Here is a 13,305-nt window from a genome sequence, read left to right as displayed (position 1 = left end):
CAACTGGAGGGTGATAAATACATAGGAAAGGATTCAGGGAACGCCCTCTTGGTTACCTAAATAACTCCCAAATCGGCGCAAGGGCCTTTCACGTCATTCTTGCTTTTTCTCCTTGACTTCCTCTTGCATACGTTTGCTCTGGGCTTTACTCTTGCTTCCCTCCATTACAGTTAAGCCCTGCTCACATTGCTTTTGCTAGCATGATTTTCCCCAAGGCCTCTGGCACCCCATTTTTCAAAGGAAAATTCCCCCTCCATACAAGGCAGGAGATCCTGCAGGATCTGGCTTGTAGTGTTTTGCTCTTGAAAAAAACAGAAAAAGCTCTAGCAGGAAGCTTGAGCAGCATGATGCTGAGGAGACTGCGAGGGCTCAAATCTCAGGGGAGTAGGCTCTGTAGCCACAGGGAGGGCTTCTCACCTGCATAAATATTTGCTAGCTCGGGACATGCCAGCTATGAAATGGAGTAATTGGGCATGGTTAACTGCAGACAACACAGCTGTTGCTGGTACATTTGCACTGCAGGGTGCATGGGCAGAGCACTGGCAGCAGAGCTGCTTTCTTTGTCTGGAATGAATGGCAGGACCGATCAATCCATGGAGAAGTGGGTGCATCCCAAGTGCTGGAAACACTAGGGGAGCTTTCAGTGCTATTTTGCCAAGCCATCTGGAGTCTCTGCGTTCGCTCATCCAACATGTTTGCTACCAAATGAATTTCTTAAGCACTTGGTGCTTGAACTGGGGGACAGGAGGGTGCTGGCTGACGATGCTGGCAGAGCCATATTCCCTGCTGGAGGAGCTTGTCAAGCGGCCCTGACTGTCCCCGCAATTAGCTCCTAGAACTGTGGATTTAACGTTTGTGGCTTGGCTGCACTAGAGTTTTACCTACATTTTCTCCAAACCTTTCCCTAGGAGAAGCCACAAACATCTGGGCAATGGGCTCTGTCCACACTAGCCCTTACAAGCATGCTGCTGACTGCCTCGAGTGAAACGTCAGTCAGCTGGCTGGAGGTAAACATACCCCTTGGGGGCTTGATTATCCACATGCCAGCTAGGAACTTCTTTAATCCATTATAAAATGGAATAATTGGGTGTGATTAACTGCACCCAGCACAACTGTTCCTGGCACGTTTCCACAGCAAGGTGCACGGGCGATGCACAGGCAGCCCAGCATTTCTGCAGCTATTTGCACAGATGCATCCTGATTGCAGAGAGGGGGCAAAGCACTGCCAGGTCAGAAGGGCAGCACTTCACACCCACTGCACGCTTGCTTTGCATGAGGGCAAAGGGCTACAGGAGGAGGCGGAACAGTGGAAAATCTGGCTCATATGTCTTTTGTTGGCCAGAGCAACCAGGTCTGGCTCTCCGCTCTCGCACACCAAGGTGAATGAGGAGTAACTCCACTGAAGTCGAAGGAGCTGGCCCGGTGCAAGATCAGAATCAGGCCCCAAGTTTTTAATATCTCATTCACCAACTTCACTAGTTAGTCACTGACTAGTGAATAAGACGCAAAGCAGGGTGTGGTCAGGATACGGGTCCTAGCGCGTCCACGTTGACACGTCCAACACGTTCCCAGCTTTCCGCTTGCATTGATTCACTGTGCATTCTGCATCTGCCTTGCAGTGAAAACTCTTCGCTGCTTCCCCCCCTGCCCCACCCCAGTGACCCCAGGTTTGTAGCAAGTGTGATGTCCTCTGCCTCCACTTTACCCCTGCAGGACTGAGCAGTGAGGCGCTTCTGCTCTTTGTCAGGGGCACGTTCAGCTGTGGCATGTGTTCGGCTCGGCCTTCGAAAAAAGACCCCCATTCAAAGTGGATCACAGCCACACAATTCCCCTCCTTGGCCTAGCCTGCTGCTGCCAAGATTTCCTTTGTTTGCTTTCTGCAATTATCTGTTGCCCTAATTCAATGGCTGTTCATAATTACAGGAGCTGGTGATAGCCTCTGTGGCAGTGCTGGGATGCCAGGTGTCTCTGAGCTGTGTGGAGATGGAAATTCCAGCTGATTTTCTGATTTCTGCCCCCCTCCCCCCCCCCATACCTGCATTGCAGTTACTCAGTGAGTATTCATGCTTCACTATGATGGGTAAGAAACCCCCATTTCAACAATATTCTGACTTCACTGGAATGGAATCCGCAGGCACAGCATGAGAGGAAGGATGGGATTCGCAAGGTGCTCAGTTAGCCACCTGGCTCTGCCACAGACTAACTGTCTGACCTTGGGCAAGTCACTTCACTTCATGTCTCTATGCCTCAGTTCCCCATCTTTATCATGGGGGGAGGTGGAACAGTGCTTCCTCTCTGCCTATTTAGGCTGGGATTTTGAAAGGAGCTAGGCTCCTTTATGTTCCTTTGAAAATCCCACTGTAAGATTGTAAATTCTTTGGCGCAGGGGCTGGAGTTTGCACTGGTTTGGCTACATCAGTAGCTAAAAAACCCATTGCAGTGCTGGAGTCCCACTTTCAGCACCAGTGCAAGTTCACCCCCACCAATGTACCTGCACCCTTACGGCTGGTCTGCACTGGGAACGCACATCACTGTAGTGACATGTCTCTCCGGGGCATGAAAAATCCGAGACCACCAATAAAGGGCTCCGCGGGATGGGGATGGGTTCGGTGCAAAGGCGCTGGCTCACTAGTGGGTGCCCATGGGGGGGCACTGCCACACTGTGGCTTCCGCAGACATCCCTCCCTATCCCAGTCATTAAGTTTTTAGGGCAGAGAGAAGACCGTTTAAAATATTAACATTGGCACAAATGTCTCACTTCCCGCTGCCAACAAAAACATCTCTCTGCCTGATACTTGTCAGGATGGGCTCGGGAGATCCCCCCACAGCTCTCCTTTCAGAAGCAACTTTGCCCTTCTCATTAGATCCTATCCGATCCCATCCTATCGGGAGGTCAGACTAGACGATCATAATGGACCTTCTGACCTTAAAGTCTAAAGTCTATGATTCTGTCCTTAGAGTAGCGTCTCCTGGGGTCCCCTCCCCCTCTCTGATTGCTCTTTTAATGACTCATTGTCTTAAGAGCCTATTGTCATTATCACCACTCTGTCTTCCTTTGTTCTCAGCAAGGATTGGGTTCAAAGTGCAATTTCACTTGTCAGAACATCTATTGCTCATTAAAATCAAGTCCCTTGGGCTCCGGACAACTCACTCGTTAGTTGTCAAAATATATGTATTTAAGACTGAGCCTAATTGTCAAAAGTTTTAGCCATACCATTGCCGACGCCCACACAAAATACATGCAGTTACGCAGGTCGGGAATTTGCACAGCTCCATACCTGCGTCCTTCGTTATCGTTTATAGATAAGTAATACGTAGTCGCCTCAACCATGTTGGGGCCCCATTGTGCTAGGCGCTGTACAAAGATAGGAAATGTCACTCCATGCCCCGAAAATCTAACAATCAAAGGTTCTGACCCTGCCAAGATGTACATGTGCAGAATTTTAACCTCCTCGATAGTCCAATGAAGGTGGCTCCTGCACTACTCCTCCATTAAAATCCAGGCAGATGGAACAAACAAGTGGATGTGGAGGAGGGAGGACAGGATAATGAAAATAAGCAAATGCTTAAACAGAGAATAGCTGTGTGAGCAGTATCTATCCACTCGCCATGGGCCTGGCCAGATGTGCAGTCTCCCAAGGCAAATATCCAATTTGCACATGCAGGCACTTTAATGGACTTCGTAATTTTTCCCTTGGTGAATGATTGATTTGGGTTTTGGTAGCTGCAAAGCTTCACTCTAATGCTCCTGCCTACACTCTGATTCTCAGGCATAGAGCACCTAGGCTGACCAGACAGCAAGTGTAAAAAATCGGGATGGGGGTGGAGGGTAATAGAAGCCTATATAAGAAAAAGCCCCACATATCAGGACTGTCCCTATAAAACTGGGACATCTGGTCACCCTAAGAGCACAGCTCTGGGGGTTGTGCTGGTGGAAACAGTCAAAGAGCCTAAGCAGAACAAATAAATCAGAACATCCAGGCAAGGAGCTCAGAGTCTGCGCCTATTCCTACAAGAGTCAGTGGGCGTTTGCCTTAACTTCTGCGGAGCTGGAAGGGACTCCTAGTTATCTACAGTCTTTCAGCGGATATGGATGGCAACTAATTAATTGAGCAGTAACTGCATTAAAGTCAGTGCTAGAAAATCAATTTTAAAATTGCTGAACAAGCCTGTGTCTTCAGGGAATCTATCCACTGCCATCTGAGACCCAGACTATCCGCTCTGTGCTTGGAAATGACCTTAATTGGGTCTTTTAGTTACTAAGTGGCTTAGCTGGTCTGAAGCTGAGACTCCCCTTGCTGCAGAGCAGCAGCTGCTCTTTGTACTTGTACTTCTTGTGTTAATACCTCACTCAGGGTGGCTTCAGCAAAGATAAGAAGGGCGTGATACGGCTCCGTGGCAGAGGGTGGTCAGCAGGGGGAGTTCAGATTTGTGCCATAGGAAATAACATTCAGAAGCATAGAATGGGCCAGAGTCGTCCCTGGTTATAAATTAGGCCTAATATATGTTTAGCGTCTGATCCAGCTACCTGGGTGTTTGCTTGACAGGGACTGTGAGAAGGCTGTGAGTATGTTCCACGTTAAAGGTGCTTTTCTGCTGCTTTGATTTACTGCATGGCTGAGCTAATCAGTGACCCATATGTCATTATTAACACTGTTTGCTGGCTGGCTGAGCTAACAGGCTACCCTGCGTGAGTGGCTAATGCTGCTGATTGGTCATCAGGATGTTACTCTGAGTTTTATTAATTGTTAGACGGCCTTAGACCAATGTCCTTTGGTGTGGACATTTTTATGTTTAAATCCAAATATGTAAATAAACTGGGCTTGATGAAGAAATGCACTGGACTAGATAATCAAGCCAGCTTAGAATGGCCGATCTGCCATGTAGACACTCACATATGATCTGTTGGCCTGCCTTTGTTACTGTGTATGGCACAGTGGTCTGATCACAGCTCTGAGAGCCAGGAACTCCTGAATTTTGTGACGCCGAGAAGGGCAATTTCCTTCTGTGCCGCTGTTGCTGAGGGATTTGATTTGTCTGTGTTTATACAATTCTTTGAAAATGCAGAGCACTATAGATGTGGTTGTCATGTTGCTGTTTCTGACCTCTTAATCTTGAGCTGTAGCTCACGAAAGCTTATGCTCAAATAAATTGGTTAGTCTCTAAGGTGCCACAAGTCCTCCTGTTCTTTTTAATCTTTCATGCATTTTTTAAGTGCCACGGATTGTTTTTTTCTGTCACCCGACTGAAGGGAAGTTAGGAGCCTCGCAGAAGGTCACAGGCGCGAGTAGCTGCAGTCTCTTTAATGAGATGAGTGCTTCTGCATGCGTTTGTATTTGTGAGCTATCCACTAATGGACAGGGAAATTATTGTCCATTATCTGAAGCAACCAAATATCTCTAGTCTCTTCCTTTCAACCAGCACCCATGGGCTATGGCCACATACCAGAGATAACAATGACGATAATACCTACTTCATAGTTAGTGCTTTTCATCCATAGTTCTCCAAGGGTGTGTCTGCACAGTAAGCAGACACCTGCGGCAGTGAATCCCAAAGATTGGGGTCCACAGACTCGGGCTCACGCAATGGCACTAAAAATAGCGTGTGTAGATTTTCAGGCTGGAGCTTGGGGTCTGACGCTTACAGAGTGGGGCTGCTTTTAGCACCACAGAGCTAGCCCTGTGAGCCCGAGTTTGTAGACCTGGGCTCTGTGACTTGCTGCGGCAGGTTTTGGCTTGGCATATAAAGGTACCCGAAGTGCCCAAGAGAGGAAGTAAGCTGTCCAACTCTCCTTGCTCCAGGGGACTTAGACTCCAGAAAGGACTGCTAGCGGCTGCCTATCTTAGAGAAGAAATAGGGCTTAGCTGTGATGGATATAAAGGGGGTTCTTTATGTAGTCTGCTGGGCACAGATCCTGGTTCAACACAGCCTAGTGCTGCCGAGTGTCACCACACCGTGTCTTCCTGGCCTGGACTCGACAGCAGCCATGGAAAGGGCTGTTGATGCCGTGGCTCCAGTCACATCTGCCAGTGACCTCTCTCCAGGACATGTGTTTCTCTGGGCACAGAGGGTGCCTTGTAACACAGGAACAAGGGAGCATCCACTGACAGGAAAACACAGCAAAGTCAAAACTGACGAAAGGAAGTGCTTTTTTTACTCGATGCATAATTAGACTGTGGAACTCAATACCACAGGAAGCAGCTGAGGAAAAGAATTTAGCAAAACTTGAAGAGGGACTGGATAGTTATATGTATAACTAGAATCGCCAGAGTTAATGTTATAATTATCCTAGTTAATTTTTGGAGGAGATATAAAGGCTCCTAATTCAGGGCTTCCACTAATCTCTAACTATTAGGGATTAGGTTGAGACCTGTATGGGGGCAGATTATGCAACATCTGCCTGTGGCAGAGTTCTCCCACCTTCCTCTGAAGCTGCCCACTGTCACTGACAGGGTCTGGAACTGTCTGGACCTGGGGCCCGATCCAGTCTGGCAGGGCCTGTGTTCCACTGAAGTCTTTGCTCAGGCAACACAGTGCAAGGGAAGAGGACCCAGTGGGTTGACATTGGGTCAAGAAGGGGGACTGAACAGGTGAAGTGGTGGGAGCCAGGGAAGGGGGGGAACCTTGAGCTCAGGCAGGAGTGGGGGACTGTCTGGGCTCGGAAGCAGGAGTGCTGGGAAGCACTGAGTTTGCAGTCCACACTGACCCCGGTTATTCCAAGGGAGTAACGTTTCCTTTTTACAGTAAAGGCCACAGGGCTCCAGCCAACTTGTCCATCGCCCCACGTCACCCTCTCGGTATTAGCTCATCATATGGCTGTGAGGGACGCTGAGATGATACAGGCCGATTGCAAAGGCTTCTTTGTGTCGCAACCATCTGCCCAACTGAGCGCAGCCTGGAGAACATTTGGCTTGTTTGTTTCATTTCCAAGAGCTGAGGTTTTCCCCCTTCCCTGCCCCAAGAAACACACGAGAGTTTACCCTGCTCCTGAGATGTGGTTCTTAAAATAAAATAAATTGGTGTTTCGAAAACAGGCTGGCATGACTGGAATGCCAATGAATGGGCCACACCACCTGATTGAAACGGACCAACAAAACAATTCTTTCATGTGTCAGGAATGCAGCCCATTGTCAGAGGGAAATCTGAATTAACGAGTCATTGCAATAATCCCAGGAGGCCAGGCAGCAAGTGACATGTCCAACTCGTCTCAATTCAGACAGCACAGTTCCACCCTCCATTTCCAGGTGCATCCTTTGCAGCCTCCTGCCATGTCCGTGTCCAGCATGCATGTGAGCCTGGCACAAACACCAGCTCCTAACCCCAGGCACATCTGGAGTGGACCTGCAATGAGGCTCTCTGTCATAGGTGGGATTGAGAACGTGGGAGTGTGACTGTGTGTAGGAGCTGATGGACCCTACCAAGGAAGGCTGGCCTTGTGATTAAAGCACTGGATTGGGACTCAGGTGATCTAGCTTCAGCTCCTGGCTCAGACACTGGCTTCCTGTATGACTCTGGGTAAGTCTCTTCGGGTGCAATTTTCAAAAGCCTCTAAGTGACTTTGGAGCCCGAGTCCCCTTTTCATAAGTGACTTGGGCCCCTGGAGCCTGAGCCTAACTGAATGGCAAGGCCTCCTAAGTCACCTAGGCATCGGGAGAATGTTGTCCATTGTGTTTCTGCACCTCAGTTCTGCAAAGCAGGGATGATGATCCTTCCTTTGTCCTGCCTTGCTGTTTAGGTTGTCAGTGCTTCGTGTCAGGGGCTGTCTCCTACTACGTGTGTGTACAGCACTAGCAGAGTGGGGCAGGGGCCTCTAGATGCTAGCGTAGTACAGTAGCTCTTTGACACACACGCACACCCCAGAGACTCCCTCAGAACCTGCCGCAGCTGTGCGTGCGGGCTGGGGTCTCAATGGCGTGCGCGGGCACACTGCCTGGTGTACCTTGTAGAAGGAGCTGGGCCTGAATCCTTGGCAGTTGGCTGGCAGATTTCTCAACCTCTCTTTACACGTCCCTTGGTTTTTGAGCCGTTGATCATGATCCTGTCCCTGTGCATCAGGTACATGATTGAAGCCAGTAGAAGCTACCGGTGCTCAGCACCTGTGAATATCAGGCTCTATATTCAGGCTCTATATTCTATATTCTAATATCAGGCTCTATTCCGAGCAAGGATTTTTCACTGACAGTAGTGATACCTAGGCTAGGTCTACACTCCCACTTATGTTGGTGTAACTTATGTTGCTCAGGGGTGTGAATAAGCCACCCCCGTGAGAGACATAAGTTACACCGACCTAAGTGTCAGTGTGGACAGCGCTATGTTGGCGCAAGAGCATCTCCTACCACCATAGCTACCACTGCTCCTTGGTGGGATAGTCAAGTTGCCTGGAGAGCTCCCTCCTGTTGGCTTAGCACGGTTACACCGAGAGCACACAGCTGCATCAGTGCAGGTGCACGGCTGTAAGCTCTCCAGAGTAGCCATAGGCCTTGCTCTTCTGAAGTGACTTCCACCCAGGAATCTCCCGGCTCGTTCTTCATTAAACCTCACAGTGCCCCAGGGAGCTGGAAAAGCATCATTGCACCCATTTCTCAGACAGGGAAACAGAGAAAGGGGCAGAGACTTGCCCAGTGCCTCCCTTGAACTCATCAGGCCCAAGGGAGTCATTAGAATTCATTATCTGTGTCGCCCAACATGGTACCAAGCACTGTTCCCTCTAAGCTGTGTGCGTGTGCGCGCACACAGACCCTAAACCCTGCACACATGGCAAAACACCGCATGCACAACAATTTGCACAGAATAAATTTTTTGCGCATACAGCCTGTCAAAAATTAGAGGGAACATCGGTACCAAGGCTCCTGTGTGAGGTGTTGAGCTCTGCTGAAATGCACATAATAGTCCTAACGCCATCGTTTCTGTATTTCCCTTGACAAGCTACAGATCACGATCCGTTGTGACTGCTGCTCAGCCAGACCCAGCGAGCGCTCAAGCCGCATCATGATAGATACGTCACATGCCTCCTGTCCTTCATGGATTGTCCCAGAGGAAGGCATGTGGTGCAGTGACAGCTGGCAAGATGTGCTGGCTATTCCTTCCTCTCCATCTGTACAGAGAACAACCCTACAGCCCAGCCGCCCCCCTTGCTGAAGGAGCCCAGTTGTCCCAATGCACACTGCTACGTGCTTCTCGACTCCCCATTCTGCTTGTTCTGTCAGGCCCTCCACATGTGTACGCCTGCTTTCATCTTCTAAGTGGGGAAAGGTTTCAGAGTAACAGCCATGTTAGTCTGTATTTGCAAAAAGAAAAGGAGGACTTGTGGCATCTTAGAGACTAACCAATTTATTTGAGCATAAGCTTTCGTGAGCTACAGCTCACTTCATCGGATGTGAAGTGGGGAAATGCAGTTTGCTTGCATCTGATATGGCGGTGATCAAAGTCATTCAATGGTGATTTATGCCTTTGAACCTTCAGACAGATGCACACTGCCAATAGGCAGAAGTCTGATTACTTGTGGGATGAAGAGGCAGCTATCACAGATGCCCTGGTGCTTGGGACGGGTTTGCTGGATTGGCGTCGTATAAACATGCCACTAGAACTCTCCAACCCTGAGCTGCGTTAAGGTGTGAGTCTGCTGTCCTTATGTTCCCTGGTACCCTCTTCTGCCAGCCCCCCCGACCCTCAAATCAATGGGACTCCAGTGAAATCCATGGGAGGGCTAGAATACCAGATCCTACTCTGTGGGAAGGCAGCAGGAATAGACCCGTAGGGCTGCATTATGCCATTTCAAATAGGACGGGGGTGTCACATTTCTAAGTTGCTGGCTGCTCTCATTTGCAAGGCCTGGTGTGCTGGGATATCAAGCAGTGAGCAAACCAGTTCAGAACGACAGGCCCCACTCCTAGCCAAGTGCAGCCAAGGTTCCAGTCTGGGTCTGGCCGGACCATATGCAAAATGCCAGTCACTAACCAGGAAATGGTATGTGCTAAAATCCTAGAATGGTGGAGTCAGGAACACAGGGCTCTCCCTTGCACCTACAGCTGCTAGTTTTCATTTGGAACGGTTTTGGAGGAAAAATGGCTTTTTTTATCAAAAACTAAATTTCTAGGGGAAATGCCCCTTTCCAGCTGAATTTCCCCGGTTCTGATCAGGACTGGTTTCAGTTAAGGGGGAGAGGGGTTGGGTTTTCAATGAATCCTGAAATTTTTTGAAGAAAAACATTGACAACACTTTTTTTTTCACATGACCAAAAACTTCGAACACCAATGTCAATCCATCGGCGTCCGTGGGGTTACTCCTGATCTGCACCAGCATGGGGCCCATTCTGTGCAATATCAATCTGAAGCAAAGGCACTGCTGAAAGAGGACCATTTCCCTCCCGCTGCGTCCCTCTGCCCCATCTCCCCTCCATCCATCTCCCTGAACTCAGTGAGAGACTGGGACAAAAAAAGGAACGGCTCAAACTACCTCCACTACCACCTCTCTGCCTGGCATTGGTCGCGCTGATAAGCCCCCTTCCCCCAAGGGCAGCAGAATTCTGCACTGCCCTGAACAGCCAGAGGTTCATTAGTATGCTTGGCTTCCCACCTCAAAGTCGTGATAGCTGCTGACCCTGAGCCTTTCCCAGCGAATCACATCCCTTCAGATGCTATTTGCACCATGGCAATGGGTTTGGGAGTGACGCTCGAATGGCAGATTCCATTAAGGTAATAGCTGTCAAACACGTAAAGTGAAAGTGAGAGCCATCAAGTGCTGCTGGAAACCCATGGTCTGTCTACACTGCCTTGTAAACTTGGGCTCAAGCTCAGCTTTGAGTCCAACCCCTCCCCCCACTACCACATGTGTAAGAACGGCCCTACGGGGTCAGACCAAAGATCCATCTAGCCCAGTGTCCTGTCTTCTGACAGTGGCCAACGCCAGATGCCCCAGAGGGAATGAACAGAACAGGTCATCATCAAGTGATCCATCCGCTGTCACTCATTCCCAGATCTTCTGGCAAACAAATCTTTCTGACTTGGCCCTCAGGTCTTAGGGGTTGGGTTCAAGCCCAAGTCCCGCTGGGATTCAGGGCCAAGCCCTGTCATTTTGCAGTGTGGATGCAGCTCAAGCCTGGGTTTGTAGGCGACTTGAGTTGGGTCTGTGTGTAGTATTGTCACTCCAGCCTAGTCCAGCAATTGTAAACCTGGGTTTACAATGCAGGGAGGACACACAAGTGCAGGCTTGGAAAGACCAAGTCTGCAGCTGTGGGTCCCACAGACCCCAGTTTATGGTGCAGTGTAGATGCACCCGGACCAGTCTCCAGAGAGTCCTCTGAATCAGCCAGTCCAGTAAACAGTCATGTTCTCATTCCCTGCTCCTCTGATTTGAGACAGAGCTGGTATGGGGTGGGTAACTCTGTGTGGACCTCAACACACCACAGGGCCAGCGGCTGTTCCAATACTGTTCCAGTACTACACAGTCCATAAGGGGAGCCCTGCATTGACTAGAAAGGAGGCTGAGTGGACTTCCCATCTCAAATTCCTGTGATACTAAGTTATAAACGAGATGTTCAATTAATTCTTTTCCTGAAGTTGTTTTAATGGTAACTCTTCCTTGCGTAGTCTGGTCATGAGTTCTAATCCTGCCTCTCTGTGCTATTCAGTATGTTACTTGGCCACTCTGTGCCTCAGGTTTCCCCAGGGCATTGTGCAGATTACTGAGTTAATGTCTATGTGTAGTGCTTTGAAAATGGAAATTTCTGTAAACATGTTCAGTGTTATTGGTCTTCATTGTTCTGCTATGTCAGGTGAGCTCTGAGGGAGGAGAACTCAGAACGTAGTACTTAACGGAGGAAGGATGGTCCTGTGGCTTACGTATAGAACAGAATTTAGGAGATCTGGGTTAAATTCCCTGCTCTGTCACTGACTTGCTGTGTGACCTCAGGCAAGTCACTTCGCCTCTCTGTGATTCAGTTCTCCCTCTGTAAAATGGGCAGGATATATCTCTTCACCGACCCTCCTCTGTCTTGTTCATTCAGACCCATGAGTTCTTGGGGGCAGAGACGGTCTCTCACTATACATTTGTACAGGCCCCAGCACAGAGGGGCCCCCAATCTCAGCTGGGACTCCCACATGCTAATATAATATTATTGCCCCTTGAATTCACACTGGACCAACAGACACTCCAGCCAGCTGATTCTGAGTTATACTAATAAACGTAGTTACACTCACTTTAAGGCCCCTTTCCCCTGCCAGAGCACTGTGAAGGGGCCCTTGTGTGAATGAGAATCAGCCCCAATCTGTCTCCAAACACATAAATCACCAGCAGTAATTGGGGAGTCTCTGGGAATGAGGAGTTGGGTTTGGATCATCCATAGGGTTGTTCTCCAAATCCCGCTGACAAAGGGCAGCATTTCCATTCACTGGGAAGAAGGTGGAAGGAAACCTCCCAGGGGACAAACCCTTCTTGGCATATGAGAGCGCTGGGGGTGTGTGTGTGTTGTCATATTAATTGAATAACTGTATAATGCAATGTGCTGGCAACAATGCAGAAAAACAACAGTTTCTGCCACTGTAGACAAAGTGATTTCAGAGGTGTTAATTAATGAGTTTCTAAAAGCCCCCTGCAGATGAGTCGATAAAGCAAGCAATATATCCAGCACTAATTGCCTGAGCATGGAAGTCTTCATACTGGATTGATTTCTGATTTAAGTAGGAACCACCCTCTCTGCACAATTGTTTTGATCCTTCTTCTGTCTGCCAAAAGAGCTAGTTATACATGCAGGTGATGTATTTAATTGAGAACAGGGCCTTTGGCTTTTCTTCCAGGAGACTGGACAAATGAGGATTAAGCTTCAAGTTTAATTTACTGGACTGCAGATGAAAAACAAATTCACAACATCCTCCCTGAATCAGTAACCTGCCAGCCATGTTTGGTATGATTGAGCAGCCAGGGGAGGCCCTGTAACAGAAACAGATGGCCTCAAGGTTTGGACAGAATCAGATGTATTCTGTGCAATTTCATTAGCAATGGCCGTGGAGAGGGTTTTCCTGGGCTCCCTTTCCCTGAGCCTCTGGCCTGAGTGGGGAAAGCTAATCCAACCTGATGTTTTATGGTGTGATCATGTGATTCAGGACACATTGGTTTCAAGGCCGCTCTTTGGTGCAGGATTCATTTTCTCCTGGAACTCAGGTTGGGGCAAAATGCAATGGTCCCTTTTGGTCTTTAATGCATATGGGCAGGAATTTCTGTTGGCATCCAGGATCTAGTTTTCTGCATTTAAATATTGAGATTCCCTGCTAGATTAATTAGGAAGGCACAGCACTAGTTTGGAAGCTC

This window comes from Chelonia mydas, chromosome 26 (assembly GCF_015237465.2).
Source record: "Chelonia mydas isolate rCheMyd1 chromosome 26, rCheMyd1.pri.v2, whole genome shotgun sequence".
NCBI classification, from domain to species: domain Eukaryota; kingdom Metazoa; phylum Chordata; order Testudines; family Cheloniidae; genus Chelonia; species Chelonia mydas.
This window is presented reverse-complemented; position numbering follows the sequence as displayed.